The 21,355-nt window shown below is 48.8% G+C and overlaps 1 protein-coding gene across 1 annotated transcript in view; it reads left to right on the top strand.

The window, feature by feature from the left end:
* The first annotated feature begins 1,525 nt into the window (after positions 1-1,525).
* The window catches only part of angpt2b (angiopoietin 2b), a 374,156-nt gene continuing 354,326 nt past the window's right edge, over positions 1,526-21,355 (top strand). The window contains exon 1 of the mRNA XM_072501637.1: positions 1,526-1,800. The gene's annotated coding sequence lies outside the window, so the exon portion shown is untranslated. The remainder of the gene's footprint in view (positions 1,801-21,355) is intronic.

The following is a 21,355-nucleotide window of genomic DNA, read 5'->3' as shown; positions in this document are numbered from 1 at the left end:
AGGTAATACAGGGCCGTATGGATGTGCCTCACCCCATTTGCTTCACAAAGTGTTGAAACTCGTCAATGGTGAACAGGGTACCATTGTCCGTGACCAGCACCTCCAGGATGCTGTGGGTGCTGAAGGTGAGCTGGAGCTTCTCAACAGGAACCTTAAAATGTGGTGGAAATATTTAATGGACTTTCAGCCACTTGGAATGATTTTTATCACGAATAAAAACATGGATCATTGGAAAGGCCCGCCAAAAGCGGCATGCAGGCGCACACAAGCATGGCCTGGCCATTTCCACAGATGCAGCAGGGCAGCTGGCATGGGCCAAAGAGTGGCAATTGCAAAACAGTTCAAAGCTTCTTCCTTCATGAAGAGAGGTGGCTGTGCTCCAAATGGCTAGCAGCGCCTGTCATAATATATACACAAGTATATGATGGTGCACAGACAGACAGTGAGTGACACAAAGGATGACCAATGAACATACAGGACACAGCAGCCAATCACCAGACAGGACACGGCCACTATATAACCAGGGGGCACTAGTTTTCCCGCTCTCTTGGGATGCAGCCTCTGAGACAGTCAGAGCCTGTGAGCAACAACTAGAACATCCACCATGTGGTAGTAAGATAGTCTGGTCAGGTTAGCCTCAGGTCTCCAGTCAACTCAGCATAGTGTCAACCCACAGTTCAAGCATGTTTAATAGTTAAGAGTTTAATAAAATAGAGTTGCATTTCTTCAAGTATTGGAAGCCTGCCTCTCTCTCTGCTACAGTAAACGCAGTCCTCGCAGACCCAGCTTACCCGACACATCAGCGCCTACTATAGTTCCACTTTATCTTCGTCACCAATTTAGCAGTCAAGGAGGAGTCTGGAAAGAAGAGTCAAAAAATGGTTCATTTCCATAAAGGAAAGTACATACACACAACAGTCCAAGTCCCAGCCGGGGCTACTCTGCAGCTCGGTTCCTACCTGTGCCGGCTTTTATGGCAATGAATTAACGAGTCCCCATTCCTTATTCAACTGATATCAAAACTACTCGCCCCATACTCAAGCCTGGAATGTAGCAAAGGCCCTCTGTAATGAGTTCAACAACATGGTACATACATGCTACTAGTTTCCTTACTCCTTGACTTCTCTCTTTCCTTTACTGCCTTTTGCACCAAGTGAATTGGCAATGTAATCCTTTATGAATTGTGTTACCTGAACACTCAGTTGCATTCTATCAGAAGCATGACAATAATGAAAAGGGTTTTGGAGTTAATAAACTTTCAAATTTGCACGAGGAATATTTTATGCTCTGCAAATAGCTTGCAAAGCTTAACTTATATTCCTTGCTGTCATAATATCTGAAAACTAATTTTTGCTTGCTGGACAGGCAAATTCAGTAGCTTTTAAAGAACTATTGCAGATTTGACTCACTTGCAGATCTTTCTTCCTCATACATAAACAGCATTTCTGGCTGTTCCCAAAAAAAAAAGATTTTTTTGGCAACTTTTCAGGAAGTGCTGCTTGAAGTCATGTATGGAAATCTGTGCAATTTACTCTGATTTCTCGGTTCAAAACAAGCTCATTTCATTCTGCTCGTCCAGAGTGCTTCTCGCAAGTTTTTGTTGAAAGGACAGCTCTTTATTCTACAGTTAGACTATTATTCAATATACCTGAACATCTACAGAGCTATTTCAGCTGGGTGAAGCAGTAAAGCCACAAACAAAAGCAGTGCTTGCTACTCGCATGAAACTTGAGCAAAACATTCAAAACTCTTCCACGGTGAAGGAAGCTTTTGAGCAGCTGGATATTTAAACTCAATAAGGTAAGTGTGCTGCATTAGAAGTGTGCATTTGTCTGCATAATGTATTTCTCCCTGATTGAATTTGTGAGCAGAACGATGCAAACAAACAAGGGAAACATTTGGAAAACAATTAGAAGTGAGGATCATTGAGAAGAGTGAAAATCACATAAAGTGAGTGCTTGTGCACAGAAACTAATTTTGACTCTTTATGCTGCCATTGTTGAGTTACATAACCTGTTGATCACTGTCTGGGCAAGCACCTTTCAGCTATTTAGTTGTTTTCTGTTTGGCTTTGCTCAATTGAAAAATTAATGTTGCTGAAATCTGGAAGAGAAATTCAAGGGGCTAAAGACCCTTAGAACTATCTAAATGAATCAATGACATTGGTGACTTTGAGCAACAACTTTGAGAAATTATTGTTCCATTTTACATGATAACATATTTTTATATATTTATTTTTAACGCAGTGTAATTTGGTCAAAAGCATTCATTATAGTATGTTACGGAAGTGAATTTTGAAAGTGTATATATAAATAAAAATAGACTTGTTTTTTTAAATTTGAATTCTACAATTTTGCTTTTCAAATGAGTTGAATTAGAGTAGAATGGAATAGAATACCTACAGTGCAGAAGGAGGCCATTTGGCCCATTATGTTTGCACCAACCCTTGGAAAGAACATCCCACTTAGGCCCATGCCTCCACCCTATCCCTTCAACCCAGTAACCCTACCTAACCTTTTGGACACTAAGGGGTAATTTAGCATGGCCAATCCACCTAATCTTCATAGCTTTGGTGGGAGGAAACTGGAGCACCCGGAGGAAACTCACGCAGACACGGGGAGAAAGTGCAAACTCCACACAGACAGTCACTTGAGGCCAGAATTGAAACCGGGTGCCTGGTGCTGGGAGGAGGCAGCAGTGCTAACCACTGTGCCACCATGCTACCCATAGCAATGATTTCATGGTCATTATCAGACCTTTCATTCCAGATTTTTTTATTGAATTCTAACTTCACCATCTGTCATGGCAGGATATGAACCCTAGTCCCCAGATCTTGCCCTGGCTCTCTGGATTGCTAGTTTAAGGACAATATTATTGCGCCACTGAAACACCAAATTCAAAATGAAAACTCAGGTCTGCTCTCAAGCTGAAAGAGAAAGCAGAGTGCCTGCACTGTCACGTCAGCTTCCTTGCAGATCATTGCTGCATTTGTGTTGTTGAGAGCCTTCATATGGGCAACATTGCTATTGTTAGTGATCAATTCAAACACAAGCAGGGGAACAGAGCAACAGGCATACGTTTTGCCATCTTCATATTCATTGAACGTAGTCTCATTTATCCCTGAAAGGATACGATAAACTATAGTGCGACCCTTTATCAGTTATTCATATCAGCATAGCTTCCAAAATGTCATTTTTTATTCATCAGTCATACTTTGCATACGTTTCTGTCGTTGCTGTGGCACTGGTTAGATGATTGGAAAATATATTTGTGGCAGCTGTTTTATTTTCCTCCCAAACACTATTATTATACACAGATCTGAAACAATCTTTTTAATTCTCGAAGTATACAGGGGCAATTGATTTGGGACATGTGTTGTCAGAAGCTAGTGGCACACATAACAATTACATTTTGAACTACAATTCTTAACAAATATCTTTAATAAAGGAAAGGTTGCTGATGTGTTTTGAAAAGATCTGAGGGAATGATTTTGACTTAAGGCATCATATTAGGTTTCTTGTAACCTTAGTGCCTGTCTTCTTTAACTTCCAGTGGAATATAATTGAAGTCACTCATTTGTGTTTTCAAAGGCTGTAGTTGCTTTTCTTTCTGCAAGTAGTGTTGAATGAGACTTTTTTTGATTTGATATTGGCTCTTAGTTTCACCTCTTTTTAACATCTGTTGATGTATTGTTCGGTTGATACACCACAAACTATGGTTCAATGTAATATAGAACATAGAACATAAAACAAACAGTGCAGAAGGAGGCCATTCAGCCCATCGAATCTGCACCGACCCACTTAAGCCCTCACTTCCACCCTATCCCCATAACCTAAAAACCCCTCTTGACCTTTTTGGACACTATGGGCAATTTAGCATGGCCAATCCAACTAACCTGTATGTTGTTGGGCTGTGAGAGGAAACCGGAGCAGCCGGAGGCAACCCACGCAGACACGGGGAGAACATGCAGACTCCGCACAGACAGTGACCCAGCGGGGAATCGAACCTGGGACCCTGGTGCTATGAAGCCACAGTGCTATCCACTTGTGCTACTGTGCTGCCACAATCAAAAAGATGCAGAGGCTTTTCGCAATAACGTCATTGCAATGTAAGCATTCTTGTGACAATAAAGATTATTATTAATTTAGTATGACTATCTTTTAAAAATTTGGCTCCTGATTGCAATCCAATGACTCCTGTTAGTAAGGTTAAGTGTGCCAATATTGGATTCGAAATAGATTATGTTGAACAGCCTTCTAACGCTCACTTTGAATAATCATGAGGACCTTTTTCTGATGGGCAAAATGTGACGAGTGGGGTCTCACAGAGGTCTGTGCTGGGCCCTCAACCTTTTACAATTCATATCAATGACTTTGATGAGGGTCTAAATATACAGGTGACATGGCAGAAATGTATTTTGTGAAGAGGTCATAAGGAGGTTGCAAATGGATATGGATAGATTGACTGGTGGGAAAAAATTGGGAAGGTGGATTATAATGCGGAAAACTGTGAAGATGTTCACTTTGGCAGGAAGACTCAAAAAGCAGAATATTACTGAAATGGAGAATGGTTGCAGAATTCCGATGTTAGATGTTCTAACACATGAGCAACAAAAGATGAGTGTGCAGATACAGCAAGTAATTAAGAAGATTAGTGGAATGCTATCCTTCATTACAAAAGGAATTGAACATAAAAGTAAGAATATTATGCTTCAGTTATACAAAGCATTGGTGAGACAGCTTGAACTGTGGACTGCTTATTTAGTGAAGGATGTAAATGCATTGGAGGCGGTTCAGAGGAAGTTCAGTAGATTGATAGCCGGAATGAGTGGGCTGTCTTCTGAGGAAATGTTAGATAAACTAGGCTTTTTTCCACTAGAGGTTAAAAGAGTGAGGGCTGACTTGATTGATGTATGTAAGATTCTGAACCGTATTGACAAGGTGAATGTGGAAAAGATTTTCCTGTTGTAGGTGAGTCTAGAATTAGGGGAATTATTTTAAAATTAGGGGTTGTCCTTTTCATAGAATCATAGAATTTACAGTGCAGAAGGAGGCCATTCGGCCCATCGAGTCTGCACCAGCTCTTCAAAAGAGCACCCTACCCAAGTCCACATCTCCACCCCATCCCCATAACCCAGTAACCCCACCCAACACTAAGGGCAATTTTGGACACTAAAGGCAATTTAGCATGGCCAATCCACCTAGCTTGCATATCTTTGGACTGTGGGAGGAAACCGGAGCAGCCAGAGGAAACCCACGTACACACGGGGAGAACATGCAGACTCCGCACAGACAGTGACCCAAGCCGGGAATCGAGCCTGGGACACTGGAGCTGTGAAGTGCTAACCACTATGCTACCGTGCAGCTTTTAGGAGAGAGATGAGGAGATTTCTCTTCTCTAATAACAAAGAACAAAGAAATGTACAGCACAGGAACAAGCCCTTCGGCCCTCCAAGCCCGTGCCGACCACGCTGCCCGACTAAACTACAATCTTCTACACTTCCTGGGTCCGTATCCCTCTATTCCCATCCTATTCATGTATTTGTCAAGATGCCCCTTAAATGTCACTATCGTCCCTGCTTCCACCACCTCCTCCGGTAGCGCGTTCCAGGCACCCACTACCCTTTGTGTAAAAAATAGGGCTTTGTGACTTTGGAACTCTGGGCTGGATTCTCCGCAGCCCTGCGTGGGGGCAGAGAATCCAATTTCACGCCGAAATTGGGCCCGGCACCGGTCTGGCGATTCTCTGGGACCCGAGAATCGGCATGATCGCAGATGGGGGTCCATTGACAGAGTCCTGCCCAGCGATCCTCCACTCCCGACCGGCCAAGTTCCCGACTGCGTGGAACTAACCTGGTACTGCCAGTCGGGATGCTCGCGTGGCACCTGCGCACTCAGTCCGCGGCCGCCTAGTGGGCGGCGGGGGGATCGGACACTGGGGGAGGGGGCCTTATAGCTGGCCAGGGATTAGAGCCACGCGGTCAGATGCTCGGGTGCTCGGCCGATCGGGGGGGTCTAATTTTTCAGTCTGCCTCCGTGGTCCGAGTCCACCATGGAGCTCAGCGCAGTAGCTGGAGGCCGCCGCTGTGCACAAGGGCAGACAAAAAAACGGAAGTGCGGAGACCTGTATTCACAGCTAAAGCTGCATGAATTACTCCCGGTCCCTGCTAGCCCCCTGCAGGGCATTGAATTAGCTGTACTTTTTTCCAGGAATCTCTAGAGTAAAACTCCAGCGTATATACGCTGGCGTGGGGTCATAGTCCCATTTTGGGAGAATCCAGCCCTCTGTTCTTCAGTCTGCAGTGGGGGCGGATGTGGATAGATTCTTGATAGGCAAAGAAATCAAAGATTATCGGGGATGGATGGAAATATGGAATTTGAAGCAAAAGCAGGTCGACCAAGAACTTATTGAATAGCGGAGTAGGCCCGAGTGGCCAAATTGCCTAATTCTGCTATTTTTAAAAATAAATTGAGAGTACCCAATATATTTTTTCCAATTAAGGGGCAATTTAGTGTGGCCAATCCACTTACCATGCACATATTTAGGATTGTGGGGATGAAACCCACGCAAACACGGGGAGAGTGTGCAAATTCCACATGGACAGTGACCCGGGGCCGAGATCAAACCCGGGTCCTCGACGCCATGAGGCAGCAGTGCTAACCACTGCTCCACCGTGCCGCCCTGCTCCTATTTTTGTATGTTCATAAAAACCCGACATAGAAAAGCTGTTTCCACTTGTAAACAAGATAGTCACAATAAATTCAGTTGGGAATTTAGGAGAAACCACTTTACTCAAGAGAGTGGTAAAAATGTGGAATTTGTCGCGTGAGGGAGTAGTTGAAGTGAATAGCATAGATGCATTCTGTTGTAAGGCTGTTTTATATCCCACTAAGTGGTCTGGAGGCCTGTATGTTTGAACATTAAACAGTTTATTGGTAGTCCCAGAACTATATAGATCGCCAAGGTCCAGTCCTGCATGGGTTCTGTTCCTTGTTGGCTCCTTCCAGAACCTTCTACACACATATGACTCTCTGCATTATACTATGGGTGGTTTCTCCAGTCCTATATTCACCCTTGCTCTGCCTGAATACCTTAAAAATACACTTCCCCCCAAGTCCTTACCAACATATATTTACAATAAAATCCTTATGTCATCGCTCACCCTTTTTGCGCTGCTCAAATCTGTAGGTGGAGTTTTCCAGCTGAAGTCCTGCTGTTGGTGCCCCCCCCCCCTCCCCCCCCCACCCCTGTCATGGCTTCCCCAATGATTCAGGGTATGAACAATGGGAAACCCTGTTAACAGCGGCAGGACCAGAAGATCCCACTGCCGGCTGATGGTGCGTCACCTCCGTTGCAAAACATACCACGGAATGGGCATAAAATCCCACCCTCTGACTTTCGATTTGGGTTTAATGTCACACGTAGCGAGTGACAGTGAAATGTATTGTTCTGCATACAGTCCAGACAGATCGTTCCATTCATGAAAAACATAGGACATACGATAGACACACAATGAAACATTGGCTGAAGCATACGGAGTATAGTGCTACAACAGTAGAGAACCTGTGTGGAGAGATCAGTTCAGTCCATAAGAGGGTCATTCAGGAGTCTGGTAACTGTCATAATATACATGAGTACATTATGGTGCAATCACATACACACACTGATGGACATGCAGTAGGACCAACCAGCATACATAACACCGCAGCCAATCACCAGTGAGAGCACAAGCACTATAAAGACAGGAGACAGGAGAGTTCCCGCTCATTCTAGCAGCAGCCAGCTCAGAGCACAGAGCTCACAGCCTGCATCACAGACTTTCACCATGTGCTGAGTGCCTCACCATAGCTAGTGATAGGAAAGAGTCCACAGTTAAGCTGGTATTGGTTATACCCACGTTTACAGTATGTTAGCATAGTTGAACAGTTAATAAAATAGCGTTACACCACTTCCAGCATTGTTGGCTTGTTTGTGAACCAGAACACCCAACACGACATGGTACAAGAAGTGGCCGCAATCTAGCACTTGTGAGACCTACCTGCAACTTCTCAGCATTCCGGCATCCTACAGCACGGAGAACATCAACTCGCCGTCGCCGCTCCGCATCGCTGGCAATCTCGGGGTAAATTGGAAGATATTTAAACAGCGCTTCCAGCTCTTCCTCGAGGCCCCGGACAGGGAGAATGCATCGGACACCAGGAAGATAGCCCTCCTTCTCTCCACGGCTGGGCAACATGCCATCCACATCTTTAACTCCCTGACATTCACGAACGATGAGGACAAGACCAAGTACAAGACGGTGCTCCTCAAATTCGACACACACTTCAGTGTTGAAGTCAACGAAAGCTTCAAAAGGGACCTGTTCCAGCAGCGCTTGCAGGGTAAGGACGAGCCTTTCCAATCCTATTTAACACACCTCCACATCCTCACGCAATCCTGCGGCTACGGGCCCACCACCGACTCCATGATACGCGACCAGATTGTTTTTGGGGTCAAGTCGGACACCCGGAGTCAGCAGCTCCTTAAAGTTAAGCAAGTAACCATAACGACTGCCATCGAGACCTGTGTGCTGCATGAGAATGCCACCAGCCGGTACTTCTACATACGGGCAGCTGAAACGGCGCGGCAAGGGCCCCATAAGGCGGAACGGGTCCAAATGATTGAACACCTCCCGGGCCCCAGTCTGGAGGAGGGCGGCCATTTTGCGCGCTTTCTGAGGCCTCCCGCGCTTGTACGCGCCAAACGAGGGGACGGTGACGTGGAGGAACGCGATGCACAGGCCCGCACCATGCAAGACCGTACCGTGCATGCGCGGTGGCGCAACAAACGCACTGACGTCACGGCATGCGGCAACTGTGGCTCCACCCACTTAAAGTGGCAATGGCAATACCCTGCAAAATCGCGTCAGTGCCTACGCTGTGGCAGGCTTGGCCACTATACTGCCTGCTGTCGAGCAGCCCAGCCTGCCAACTCGCAACGATTTAACCAGCCTCGCAGGAATGTTCGGGCAATCCAACCCACCTTCACCGAGTCCGATCCTGACTTCATGCAGACCAGTGACACCGAGGACGGGGAGCCTATTAGTGTCACTGTCATAACCAAGAACAGGCTGTCCCCGAATCAAAAGCACCAGCCGCTGTTGGTGCACAGCATTGATCCAGACGATGAGTGGTGTGCCACCCTGACGGTCAACCCAAATTCGTCGCCCACCTCAGAGATTTGATTTATGAGCCGTACAATGTTGGACTCAATGCTTTGTTCTTTCATCCTGTTTCAGCATTTCACTAGTTTGTTTAAAGCATTCGTTATTAGTTTTGTTGTTGGTGTAACACCTTGTTTTTCTTCTCTCTGCACCAGGCACCTTCCCATGTATATAGACTAGCCTCATGTGCATAGTTATGTAAATACTGCACACACATGGTCAGATACACTCATTACACATTATTTATTCTCACATAGGCACATGTTCATTGTAAAAAAAGGGGATGTCATAATATGCATCAGTACATTATGGTGCAATCACATACACACACAAATGGACATGCAGTAGGACCAACCAGCATACATAACACCGCAGCCAATGACTAGTGAGAGCACAAGCACTATAAAGTCAGGGGACAGGAGAGTTTCCGCTCATTCTAGCAGCAGCCAGCTCAGAGCACAGAGCTCACAGCCTGCATCACAGACATTCACCATGTGCTGAGTGCCTCACCATAGCTAGTGATAGGAAAGGGTCCACAGTTAAGCTGGTATTGCTTATACCCATGTTTACAGTATGTTAGCATAGTTGAACAGTTAATAAAATAGCGTTACACCACTTCCAGCATTGTTGGCTTGTTTGTGAACCAGAACACCCAACACGACAGTAACAACGGAGAAGAAGCTGTTTTTAAACCTGTTAGTGTGTGTTCTCAGACTTTTGTATCTCCTGCCCAATGGAAGAGGTTGGAAGAGAGAATAATCCAGGTGGGAGGGGTCCTTCATTATGCTGCCCGCTTTCCCAAGGCAGCGGGACAGAGTCAATGGATGGGAGATGGATTTGTATGATGGACTGGGTCGTGTCCACGAGTCTCTGTAGTTTCTTGCGGTCTTGGGCCGAGCAGTTGCCATCCCAGGCTGTGATGCAGCCAGATAGGATGCTTTCTATGGTGCATCTGTAAAAATTGGTAAGAGTTTCTAAATGCAGACAGCCTGGAGACTTGACAAGAGATTGAGAACCTAATGGAGTGGTGCAGCGACAACAATCTATCCCTCAATGCCAGCAAAACTAAAGAGCTGGTCATTGACTTCAGAAAGCAAAGTACTGTACACACCCCTGTCAGCATCAACGGGGCTGAGGTGGAGATAGTTGGCAGTTTCAAATTTCTAGGGGTACACATCTCCAAAAATCTGTCCTGGTCCACCCACGTCCACACTGCCACCAAGAAAGCTCAACAGCGCCTATACTTCCTCAGGAAACTAAGGAAATTCGGCATGTCCACATTAACTCTTACCAACTTTTACAGATGCACCATAGAAAGCATCCTATCAGGCTGCATCACAGCCTGGTATGGCAACTGCTCGGCCCAGGACCGCAAGAAACTTCAGAGAGTCGTGAACACCGCCCAGTCCATCACACGAACCTGCCTCCCATCCATTGACTCCATCTACACCTCCCGCTGCCTGGGGAAAGCGGGCAGCATAATCAAAGACCCCTCCCACCCAGCTTACTCACTCTTCCAACTTCTTCCATCGGGCAGGAGATACAAAAGTCTGAGAACACACACGAACAGACTCAAAACGAGCTTCTTCCCTGCTGTTACCAGACTCCAAAATAACCTCTTATGGACTGACCTGCCTAACACTACACCCCTGTATTCTTCACCCCATGCCGGTGTAATGTAGTTACATTGTGTACCTTGTGTTGCCCTGTTATGTATTTTCTTTTATTTCCTTTTCTTTTCATATACTTAATGATCTGTGACCTGCTCGCAGAAAAATACTTTTCATTGTACCTTGGTACACGTGACAATAAACAAACAAATCCAAATACAAATCTTCCAGATCTCAGTCTGTCATCTTTGGAGGAATAGTAGTTTTAGTCATTTGGGGATGACTTTGTCAGTTTGGAGTTGAAATTGTAGCTCTTGGTTGTCGCCATTTGATTTGCTTTTTGCACTCCTTCGAGTTGAATTTCTATTTATTGACAACCATTTGCTTTGTTCGGACACGATGGGTTTGTCCCATTCCTTCTGAAGGGAACGTTCACTCTATTCATTCCATGAGTGGATTCAATTTTCTTTGTCTATGGGGTCCACCATGTTTTTGTTGGATATTGACGTTTCAAAAATGGAACCTTTATTTCCACTTCTTTCACAATTTCAGTTAAATATTTGTTTACTCTCTTTTTCCAAACCTTTTCAAGCCTATTTATCTTTTCACTCCGCTCAGCAACTGCTCTGGTGAGTTCAGTTGTCTTAGTTTCAGAGTTATCTGCTTTGAAAGTATAGATTTGCTCTTTCATACTGGTCTTCTCATCTTTCACGTTCTTTACATTGGATTGAAGTTCAAGAATTTCATCAGTTTTGGCTGTTAATTCTGCATTCCATCAATTCTTCTGATTCATCATCAATTCCTTTTCCTGTTCCAGGCATTTTTCACAATCTTTAATAGATACTCCTGATACTTCATCCAGTTCCAATTTATCATCCACAAACTCATTTTCCGCATGTGAGAATTGAATCTCCACACTGTACAGTTTTTCCTTTGCAGAGCCTTATTTCTGTTTGCTGTCCTTAAAGCTCAAATTTTAAAATTTTACTTCAGCTAGTTATTTCTGAGATACATAGGGCGGGATTCTCCAATAATTGGGCTGCGTCCCCACGCCCACGAAAAATCGCGCGCAAATCACTTCCCTGCAGGAAGTCCAGAGCGATTCTCCTACCTGGAGTGGACTAGCAGGGACCCAGAGTGCACCTTGCAGCGCTGGCTGCCGATACGGGGACCTGCACTTCTGGTCGGGGGTCCGCGCACGGCGACGGCCTGTTTTGGCCGCCCCGCGTGACATGGCCGACTCACACTGCGAACCGGCATCAAGAAGATAGGTCCCCCCCCCGATCGCGTGCGCTCATGGATCGGTGGCCCCCGATCGATAGCCTGGTTGTCCTGGAGGCCACCACCTCCCCCGATGAATGATCCCCCCACTCCACACCAGGGCGACCGCGGACTGAATCCGCAGCCGCCACGCCAAGTGCCCGTCGGGTGGAACCATGAGAGATCCACGCCGGTGGGAACTCGGCCAGCTGTACTTGGAGAATCACGCGGGGGCCATGTTCAATGGCCCCTGACCGGCACCGCGTCGACCACGTGCGCCCAATTGGCGCTGATTCTCCGGGGACCGGAGAATCGAGGGTGCGCCGTCGGACCGATCTCGGTTTGATGAGGACGATTTTGGTGCAGACGCTCGGAGAATCCCACCCATATAGTGTTTTGTGAAAACTTCTACTTTGTCTTACAAATGGCCAACTATTTCTTGATGTTCTCGGCTCATGATTTTCATTTCTATCATGATATTTTTCAACAACTCAGCGGTTCCCAGTGCATGTTTTTTCTTTTAGTTCCTTGAGCGTCAGCTTCGGATTTACATTTTCAAATCTTATTTGTATATTTTTTTTCTCGCCGTCAGGGGAGCTTTGTCCTTCATGTGGTTTGACTATTGGCCCGGTCGTTCTCCAATGCTACTTGGGGCTTTATTATCCGCTCACCGCTTGGAAGGCTCTATGCCTTTTCCTTTCAATGCCTTTTCTTTTCCACTCAGCTGGTTCTCCAATTTTAAGTTTGTTTCTTGTACCTCTTGCCTTCCTCCTGAAATACTGAAAATTTCAGAGTCTTCTCTACTAACTGGTTCTTCAGTTCGTTCAGAGTGGCATTAAATTCATTTTGTTTCTCTTCGAACATTTCTCAAGAAAAAACTTTAACCGGAGGGATCTTTGTAGCACGTGGAGGTCCTTCAGCATGTTTTCTTGTCCTTTGTGAAGCTCAATTATTCCATCCTTAATTTTCCTGTAATTCCACAGAGTCTCCTTGAGTCTTTTCTATTGTTCTTCCATTCTGCTGCTCATGATCATCTTCATTACCTGATACTGCTGAAGGGTTATGTGCTTCCTTTGTACTTCATCTTGAAGGACAATCAGCTGTTCGTTGAACTGTTTATTTTCTTGTTGATCTGTTGCCGACTAATGTTGATTTTAGTGCATTGCTTTGTCACTACTGATGGTTCCAACACAGCCTTTTCTGGAGTAGTGTTCAAAGTTGTTTTTAACTCCTTATGGTTATCCAGGGGAATGTATTGAGTCTTCAAAGAGTTTTTCAGAGCAGTGAATTCCTTGGGTACCTTTTCTGCCTGCTGTTTTGCTTGGCTCTACATCTGGTACATCATTAAGAAGCCATTTTGTGGATTTTTGAATCAGAGTAAATATACTAGAAGGTGATTTTTAAGTTGTGCCTTCAGTGTTAAAACTTACTTTTTCAGTTGAACTTACCCACCAAGTGTTTTGGTGCTGGCTGTGGACCCATTGTTGAAGCTTCCTTCCAGGTGCACTCTGTTGTGTTGGCACTAATCCTGATTGCTGCCCGTTTTAAAAGTTTTTTTTTCTTTTTACTCTGTTTTGCTCACCCTTTTTGTAATTTGGCTAGGTCCCTTGACTCCATTGTTCAATCGCATCTGGTTTTTCATCTGCACTATGGATTCTTCTGCTGCCTTTCAGCCTTCTTTCCTCTATTGAATTTTGCTTGCCGTTTTGTGATCTAGCTGGGTCCCTTGATTCTGTGTTCGATCAGGTCTGGCAATAGACCTGCACATGCTCTGGCGGAGTCCTTCAGCTACTACAATTACAATAGAATTTATTTTTAGGTGATCTCCAATTATGTCTTCAATTTAGATCCACTTGTCGCAAGGCAGATTAAAGTTTATTTACTTCTTCATGCTGTGAGACTATGGGTTCCTTCTCTATCTTCTCTGGAATTTCGGGGTTTGTCAATAACCACCATTATTTTGTAAGGTTGTTTGGTGCTCCATTGAGATCTCTGGGAGCCTGGGCGGGATTCTCCGACCCCCCGCCGGGTTGGAGAATCACCGGGAGCTGGTGGGAATCCCACCCCCGGCGGTTGCCGAATATTCCGGCACCGGATATTCGGCGGGGGTGGGAATCGCGCCACGCCAGTTGGCGGCCCCCCCCGGCGATTCTCCGGCCCGCGATGGGCCGAAGACCCGCTGCTGTCATGCCTGTCCCGCTGGTGTGAATCAAACCACCTACCTTCCCGGCGGGACTAGGTGGCGCGGGCAGGCTCCAGGGTCCGGGGGGGGCGCGGGGCGATCTGGCCCCGGGGGGTGCCCCCACGGTGGCCTGGCCCGCGATCGGGGCCCACCGATCCGCGGGCGGGCCTGTGCCCTGGGGGCACTCTTTTCCCTCTGCCTCGGCCACAGCCTCCGTGATGGCTGACGCGTAAGAGACAACCCCCCTGCGCATGCGCAGGAATGACATCAGCAGCCGCTGACGCTCCCGCGCATGCGTGGACTTCCGTCGCCCGGCGAAGTCCTTTCGGCCCCAGCTGGCGTGGCACCAAAGGCCTTTCCCGCCGTCCGGCGTCGCACCAATCACTCCGGTGCGGGCCTATCCCTTCACGATGAGTGCTTGGCCCCTAAAGGTGCACACCTTTTGGGCGGCCCGACGCCTGAGTAGTTCACGCCACTCCATCCCGCCGGGACCCTCCGCCCCGCCGTGTAGGGGAGACTCCCGGCCCATGTATGGTTGAACAAGACCATAACATAACCCATATGTATTTTAGTCTCCAAGATACTGCCGTGCATGGGTGCTGTGTCCATGCTGGCTCCCTGAAGACTTTTCCACACAAAGCCCACTATCATGTGACTCTCGACATCATACTATTGGAGGTACTGTTCTCCAGTCCCACATAAATCATTGCTCTGCCTGAATGGTAGCATTGTGGATAGCACAATTGCTTCACAGCTCCAGGGTCCCTGGTTCGATTCCGGCTTGGGTCACTGTCTGTGCGGAGTCTGCACATCCTCCCCGTGTGTGCGTGGGTTTCCTCCAGGTGCTCCGGTTTCCTCCCACAGTCCAAAGATGTGCAGGTTAGGTGGACGGGCCATGATAAATTGCCCTTAGTATCCAAAATTGCCCTTCGTGTTGGGTGGGGTTACTGGGTTATGGGGATAGGGTGGAGATGTTGACCTTGGGTCGGGTGCTCTTTCCAAGAGCCGGTGCAGACTCGATGGGCCGAATGGCCTCCTTCTGCGCTGTAAATTGTATGTATGAAAAAAAAAATTGCAATTTAAGGGAAAGTTAGAGGGAGAAAGGAATAGAAGCATATGTTGATATTGATAGACAGACAGGCGTGTGTGGACAGTAAAGTGAATCATTAACACCAACATAGACCAGTCGGGCCAAATGGCCTGTTTGTCTGTAGTAAATTATTTATAATACATTGCAATGCGTGTCAAAAGTAAGGACTGAAGCAGCAATTCAACAATACATCCAGACAAGTGACAGCACAGATACTGGTCACTCCACAAAGCCATTCACTTAGAGGACAGAAAATTAAAATGTGGTGGAGAACTCTCAACGCTATGCTCACATAATAACTTCAGATATCTTTACCAAAAATTGTGTTTTCCGACTCTCCCTGACTAGAACCTGAGCAAAATCTATTGTAAAAGCCCTCATTTGCACACACTTCTCGTAGTCATGTTTATTTTCTTCCTCGCTCTAGGAATTTCTTGCCCAATTCATGATTTTATGATAATCTTTATAATAATCTTTATTATTGTCACACATAGGCTTACATTAACACTGCAATGAAGTTACTGTGAAAATTCCACAGTTGCCACACTACGGCGCCTGTTCAGGCACACTGAGGGGGAATACAGAATGCCCAAATTACCTAACAGCACGTCTTTTAGGACTTGTGGGAGGAAACCGGAGTACCCGGAGGAAAGCCACGCAGACACGGGAGGACGTGCAGACTCTGCACAGACAGTGACCCAAGCCAAGAATTGAACCTGGGATCCTGGCGCTGTAAAGCAACAGTGCTAACCACTGTGCGACCGTGTTGCCCCATTATTAAATACAAAATAAATTATATACACACAGTGTCTTTAGATTCCTATTCTTCTTTGAACTAGAACTCATTTTAGATATTTTTAATGAGTTTTGATTGGAAATCAACTATTTTCCAGGTGGTATTAATGTCACTTCAATTAATTTTTTTTGAACAATTTGGACATTAGCCAAACTATCCAATTCCGCTATTGGACGACACCTCCCCTTGCCCACATCTCTCCCTTCTTCTTCGGCCAAATCCCTGTGGGTACTTCATGCAAGTGGGGTAAACTAAGTGAAGAACCTTTGCCAAGACAGTTGAGTTAGAATCTGACACAATTCATCTAATTTTTAAATGTCAAACCAAAATAACTTAACTTATAAAGGTTCATCTAAAATCCGAGTATGAACTTATTGTCAAAAGTTCATTAAGATAGTGCCACCGGAAGGGGAATATCTGTCTTCTAATTATGATGTACAGATGCAAACCAGGTCATATTAGAATAATCCATAAACAAAATTACCCTAAATATTATGATAAGCACACTTCAATGTGAGTTTTGTAACTATAATACAGAATTTGTTTTTGTTGGTTATAAAGGGCGATCTTTTGTCTAATTAACCAGCCGTTCATATGCAAACTCAATATAATTTACATGATTAATGATAGTCATTTCAAATAGCATAACAAGCAAACTGTCCAAGTTTCACACCAGTAGGACAGAGTATTTTGGAGCAAAAATAAAGATGTGTCCTGTGGTATAGCAAGATTAAGTTTCTCGTATGTTCAGTTTCCAAACTTAGTCGCGTCAGTGGGGAAGGTGGAGAGCAGGGGTCAGATTCTTCCACACAGGAGACAAGGAGGTTGAAGCAGCTGATCAAAGAAGGGGCAAATCGGAGGTCTCTTTCCTGCCTCACTCATGCTAAAATATGATGCGTAGGAAAAGGGCAACTTTAACGAGAAATAAATGGAAACGGGAAATGTCATTAGTCATAATGCAACTGACGTTGATCTACCTCTGTAAAGTACAACTGAAGAATAAAACGTATTTGCAGTCACCTTCAGCCAGAAATGCCAAGTGAGTGTTTCATCTTGTATTCTTCCCGGGATACTCTTAACAGCCACTCCTCAGCCAAATTGATCTGAAGAAACAATTGAGTGCACTGGGTGCAGCAAAGGCTATGGACCATGACAAACTCCCGGTGGCTGTGCTGAAGGTTTGTGCCGTAGCATCTCCAGCCAACATTTTCCAGTACACCTACGATATTAGCATCTGCCTGACAAAGTGGAATAATGCTCATTTATGTCCGGTTGACAAAAGAGCAGAACAAATTGAATCGGATAAACTAATGCCCCATCAATTTACTTTCATTCCTTGGCATGATGCCATCAGCATCACAGCAGAATTTGATTGAGGGTGGCATCAATGAGCCCAAGTAAATTTGAAGTACATTGGAATTGGGGGAGACGGGGGGGAACTCTCCACTGGTTGGTGTCATACTTTGCAAAAAGAAAGATCTTAAAGGCCAATCAGCCCCATGACATCATTGCAAGAGTTCCTCCGGGCAGTATCCTAACCTTAGCTGCCTTCAGCTGCTTCACGAATTATCTTTCCTTCATCTAAAGATCAGGGGCGAAATTCTCCATTATCGGCGCAAAGTCCGCCGATTGGCGCAAAAAGCGGCGCAAATCCGACTTGCGTCACGTCGGAAAAATGGGTCAAAAGTCTCCGGCCCGAAATGGGCTAGCAGCGACGTGACGGGATCCGCACTTGCGCACGTGGTTCACGCCGTGCAGCATCATACACGCCGCACGGCGTGACGGCTCATAAGGCCGCGCTGCTCCCCCCCACCCGACCGGAACACCCGACCGGAACACCCGACTGGATAGCTGGCCGCCGCTCAGCCCCGAGGTTCCAGTCACGGGATGTGGAGGCGCTCCTGGATGCAGTGGAGCAGAGGAGGGATGCCCTGTATCCCGGGCACTGCCGCAGAATTGCCCCACGCCACAGCCGGTGTCTGTGGAGGGAGGTGGCAGAGGCCGTCACCGCTGTGGCCCTGACACCACGGACAGGCACCCAGTGCCACAAGAAGGTGAACGACCTTGTCAGAGAAGGCAGGGTGAGCCTCCCCCATATCCCCCCACCCCCATATCCCCCCTCCCCATATCCCCCCTCCCATATCCCCCCTCCCCCATATCCCCCTCGCCATCTCCCCCCTCCCCCATATTCCCCCTCCCCCATATCCCCCCTCCCCATATCCCCCTCCCCCATATCCCCCCTCCCCCATATCCCCTTCCCCATATCCCCCCTCCCCCATATCCCCCTCCCCCATATCCCCCTCCCCCATATCCCCCCTCCCCATATCCCCCCTCCCCCATATCCCCCCTCCCCAATTCCCCTCCCCATATCCCCCTCCCCATATCCCCCTTCCCCCATATCCCCCCTCCCCATATCCCCCTCCCCATATCCCCCTCCCCATATCCCCCTACCCCCATATCCCCCTCCCCCATATCCCCCTCCCCATATCCCCCCTCCCCCATATCCCCCTCCCCCATATCCCCCACCCCATATACCCCCTCCCCATATCTTCCCTCCCCCATATCCCCCCTCCCCCATATCCCCCCTCCCCATATCCCCCCTCCCCCATATCCCCCATATCCGCCCTCCCCCATATCCCCCCTCCCCCATATCCTCCTCCCCCATATCCCCCCTCCCCATATCCCCCTCCCCATATCCCCCCTCCCCATATCGGCCCTCCCCATATCCCCCCTCCCCCATATCCCCCCTCCCCCATATCCCCCATATCCCCCCTCCCCATATCCCCCCTCCCCATATCCCCCCTCCCCATATCCCCCCTCCCCCATATCCCCCTCCCCATACCCCCTTCCGCCATATCCCCCCTCCCCCATATCCCCCATATCCCCAAGTGAATCCAGCCCTAACCTTAACCTCTGCAATGCACGCGCAACCGATGGCGTGCATTTATATACCTGCCTAACACTGTTTCCTTTTACCCCTGCCACCACCCCCACCCACCTCCCCGCCACAGGAGAAGCGCGCACACAACAATAGGGAGCATGTGAGGACTGGAGGAGGCCCCGCTGATGAGAGGCCACTGACCGAACACGAGGAAAGGACCCTGGAACTGGCTGGCGGACCTGACGACCGGGAGGTTCCTGATGCAGAGGTCGGGGGCGTACTAGCAAGTGAGCCACCGACAGCCCGTCCCCACATCCCCCCTCCCCCATATCCCCCCTTCCCCCATATCACCTGATCACTGCCTGCGTGTCTAACCATGCATGCTTCATTGTGTATCGCAGGAGAAAACGTCGAGGCACCCATCCCCACAGGTGCAGACCGCCCGCAGGATGCCCCTCGGAGGCCACGGGAGACGGAGAGACCCGGACCCTCCGGCATGCGATGCCTGCAGGATGCCCCTCGGAGGCCACGGGAGACGGAGAGACCCGGACCCTCTGGCATGCGATGCCCGCAGGATGCCCCTCGCACTCCACGGGAGACGGAGAGACCCGGACCCTCCGGCATGCGACGCCCGCAGGATGCCCCTCGCACTCCACGGGAGACGGAGAGACCTGGAGCAACAGGGAGACGTCACCCCTGTCGCGTGTGGGAGCGACGAGGCAGGCGTGTGCCACCCAGCGATGAGGGGGGCAGCCACAGGCCCCCGTCACATCCGAGCCAGGACACCACTACCCAGGACACCACTACCCAGGACACCATTACCCAGGACACCCCTACCCAGGACACCACTACCCAGGACACCCCTACCCGGGACAGCACTGCCCAGGACACCCCTACCCGGGACAGCACTACCCAGGAAGACGAAATACCGGACAGTGACTCAGAGTGGATGGGTGGAGACGAACCCCCACCCCCAAAGTGCCATGGACTCAGAGTGGGACGAAGAGCACGACACAACGTCACTGCTGTCACCAACACCCTCCACCATCGCAGAAACACTCACCTCGGTTGAGCACTTTAGTGATGAGGCGTCTGGTAAACTCACTGGTGCGCACAACACAGCCGTCCCGGTACAGCAGGTGGAGGTAGGAGCAGCAGAGGGGCCGGGCGGTCGGAGGGCAGCCCCGCCCAAGCGAACATCTGCCGCCCAGATGGATCCCGGGTTCCTGGAGTTTCCACACCCACACATAGATCCAATGCAACCACCGACCCGGAGACGAGCGAAGAGGGTGACGGCCGGCTTGCGGCGGCTGCAGTCGCAGGTGGAGGAGTCCACCCGCGTCCAGGAGCTGGGAGTGGTGCCGGTCATGCGTGCCACCCAGGCTGACACCGCACGGGTGGCGTCCGCGGTGGAGGCAACGGGTGCGACGGTGTCAGACATGGGGAACGGTTTGCGAGGCCTGGGGCTTTCCGTGCAGGTGGCGTCTGTGGCCCAGGACATGGCTGCCCTCTCACAGGAGGCCATGAGCCAGTGCCAGCGCCAGATGGCAGAGGCGCTCAACGCCATGGCCCAGTCTCAGCAGTCCATAGCCCAGTCTCTGCAGGCCATGGCCCAGTCTCAGCAGGCCATGGCCCAGTCTCTGCAGGCCATCGCTGAGGGCATCGGCGCCAGTGGCCATGTGCGAGCCGGCGTCGCACTGTCACAGACAGGGTTTGCCAACCCCCTGGGCTCCATGGCTGCAAACCTGCAGACCCCTGTCGATACCAGCATGGGCCTCCAGGACTGGCAGCGCCAGATGTCGGGGGGGGCATCGGATGGCCAGTCCGTTCGCATCCCCCACCCATGTAGAGGCCTGGGGGCCATCGGGCACCCCGAGGGAGGAGGAGATGGTGTGGTCCGTCCCGACTCCCCCTGTAGGGGAGGTCCCGGAACACCGCGACACCTCGGACTCCCCCCTTCCGTCCCAGGTGCATCGGGTGGGCAACGGGCAGGACAGGCTGGCAGCTCGCCACTCCAGTCGCCCAGGCCACAGCCTGGCCCATCTAGGCCAGGACGCCCCAGGAAACGGCCGCCAAAGGGATCCAGTGTCAGAGGGCAGGAATCACAGGAGTCCACCTCCAGTTCTGCTGTACCGTCTGGGGAACAACGTAGACGTAGTCAAAGGGCCCGTAAGGCCAAACAATTAGACACTGAGTAAGTTGGCACGGGTGCAGGGCACAGATGAGTTTTAGGGGCTAGGGCACGTGCATGAACTCTTCTGGTTATTAAAGTCAATGTTACACCTACAGAAGCTGCCTTTGTGCTCTGTCCAAAGCGTGCGGGGGTGTCACGTA

The sequence above is a fragment of the Scyliorhinus torazame genome, chromosome 1 (assembly GCF_047496885.1).
Source record: "Scyliorhinus torazame isolate Kashiwa2021f chromosome 1, sScyTor2.1, whole genome shotgun sequence".
In the NCBI taxonomy this organism is placed as follows: Eukaryota; Metazoa; Chordata; class Chondrichthyes; order Carcharhiniformes; family Scyliorhinidae; genus Scyliorhinus; species Scyliorhinus torazame.
The sequence above is the reverse complement of the archived record's forward strand: the minus strand, read 5'-3'. Positions and strand labels throughout refer to the sequence as shown.